This window comes from Pollicipes pollicipes, unplaced genomic scaffold, assembly GCF_011947565.3.
Source record: "Pollicipes pollicipes isolate AB1234 unplaced genomic scaffold, Ppol_2.1 Scaffold_5282;HRSCAF=6240_pilon_pilon_pilon, whole genome shotgun sequence".
Taxonomy (NCBI): Eukaryota; Metazoa; Arthropoda; class Thecostraca; order Pollicipedomorpha; family Pollicipedidae; genus Pollicipes; species Pollicipes pollicipes.
In genome coordinates, this window is record NW_023596651.1 from 114,891 (window position 1) to 117,571 (window position 2,681).

Below are 2,681 nucleotides of genomic sequence, written 5' to 3' on the forward strand. Positions count from 1 at the left end.
ACGCAGCTTCAGTCTGCTAACGTGTGGACCATAGCCCGGTGCAGACCGCAGCGTGGCTTCCGTGAACGTGTTCTGCTGCAGCTCGGTGAACTTGGTGAACAGGTCTGCTGCATCTTGGTGAACGTGCGGGTCTCCTGCGACTTGGTGGCCGAGCGGATCTGCTGCAACTCGGTGACCGCGGGAGTCTGCTGCAGCCTGGTGACTGCGCGGGTCTGCTGCGACTTGGTGAGCGCATGGGTCTGCTGCAACTTGGTGCCGCGGGTCTGCTGCAACTTGGTGACCGCGCGTGTCTGCTGTGACTTTGTGACCACGCGGGTTTGCTGCGACTTGGTGACCATGCCGGTTTGCTGCGACTTGGTGACCGTGCGGCTTCGCTGTAACTTGGTTTTCGCGCGGGTTTGCTGCAACCTAGTCATTACGCAGGTTTGCTGTAACTTGGTAACCGCGCGAGTTCTGCTGCAACTTGGTGACCATGCGGGTCTGCAGCAACGTGATGACCGCGCGGGTTTGTTGCAAACTGGTGATCGCGCAAGTTTCTTGCAGCTTGGTCATCGCGCGGGTTTGCTACGACTTGGTGGCCGCGCAGGTTTATTGCGACTTGGTGAACGCGCGGGTTTGCTGCGATTCGGTGGCCGCGCAGGTTTGCTGCGACTTGGTGAACGCGTGGGTTTGATGCAACTTGGTTATCGTGCGGGTCCCCTGCAACTTGGTCATTACGCGGGCCTGCTGCTGCGAGGTCCCGCAGTCAAGCTAAAAAATCGGTGTCTTTAACTTTTGAGAGGACAGGTCTGTGAACTGCACTGAATGTCATCGTGAAAATGGCTATCTCAGTTCAGAGCTGCGTACAAACGAGAAACACTCCCTTTAAGCAAATACGCTATTGATGATCACTTGACTACCATCGTAAATAACCCAAAGTGCAAACAGTAGGATGCGAATAGCAGGTTTTGCCAAACTAGACTACGGTTGCTTGAAAATGCATGTTATAGGAGGCGATATAGCGTTTTATGTCTTGACCGTAGGACCGTTTATGGACCGTAGACAGGATTTCTTTGCAGGACACACGTCATTTTGCTACTCGGTGATGACGTCACACAGTGGTGTGCTGGTTGTCATGAACATCTGCAGCCGCAAGGAAAACATAAGCGGCCTTTTCCAAATGCCGCGAATCCAGCGGGCGGTCAATGTAAAAGTCCTTATGTTAACGCATGATAAACGTGCCCCAGGGAGCTAGGATCGCTTTTGAACTAAGGTGGGAGTGAAAAATTTCATCGCAAAAAACCGTGCGGGAGTGAGAAAATCGATTCACAAAATATGGAACTTATGAGCTTGTGACTGATGCTTCAGCCAACGAAGACATCTATTTCAGGTTGACATGGACGTAGTATCAGGAACTTCACAAAACTATTTCGTTGTTTAACATCTTAGGCCATTTCAGAGAAACAGAACACAATAGCACGCGCTCGGGTGGGGGAATGGCAAATTTATCCCCCCCTCACCGAGGGCTTTTCCCGAATGGTTTCTGAACGGCGCAGCGTAGTTGCGCCAAATTTTGCATAGCTGCATAAAATTGCATAGCGGATCGTTTGAGATACAAATTTTAGATGTACCTTGTGAGTTTGCTGACCTATGACACGTCAAAGTCAGCCCATGGTTTCAGCAAACTCAATTTCTAGGGAATCGTTCAATATGATGCAACGACGGAGCGTCTGACGAAAACATACACCTCTGAGATGCTTTATTAGGCACCACAAATATTGAATGAGCAAATTATGTTGACCTAAAGTCAGGTATGAAGGTCAGAACAAGGTCAAAACCACCCTGATTTATTACTCTAGGGCTGCTGTATGGGACACATTCTGGTGTTTATTTATAATTTTTTGACAGCAGGAACCGCATCATATATCTTCAATTGACTTCTTAGGGGTCAGAACAGGTCATTGACGTAAGCCGAATGACGTAGGTCGAAATTGACATAGGTCGAACTTTTTGTTTTAGAAACATACCGCCTAGCGTGATCTTTGTCCCTTATTCAAATGCAAAACTGGGAGCAGTCTTGTATCATTTTGGTCGCCATGACCTTCAAAGAGTCAAACAAGGTCAATAACCTCAAATGTGCTTGTGACCTTTTGCTTAGAGACAGTTGCCTAAGCTCCGGGGGCGCTTCGGAGACCAACCTGGAATTTGACCTTGTTTGACCTTATTTGACCTGAAGGTCATGACCTAGTAAGCCGAAATGTACCCCCCTGAGTGAGTTCACGTATAGGTCAAGACATCCTGTAAATTTGGTGTCTCTAGCTTTCTTAGTTCCCGAGATCTCAGAAGGGGAGGTCCAATTGACCCCTCCCCACCCGAGCCAAGGGTATCTAGCCGGCCAACTGGACGCGTGTTAAAGCATAATAATTTCATGACAGTGTTATGAGCATAACAAATTAGTAACACCAATAATTTGATGCTGCACTTTTAAATTTCCTTCCACAGTACATTTAAAACAAAACAAAGCAAGCGAATTCAATAACAAAATAACAACAGAAAATTCAACAAGCATAAAATACTCAAACAAAAAAAAATATTGGACTCCTACGCATCAGCCCGTCACCAAACCAACCACAACAGACATACGTCTGGCTTCTGTTAAGATGGGGTCAGGAAAACAAATATTTTATCACTGCTTCTTACCA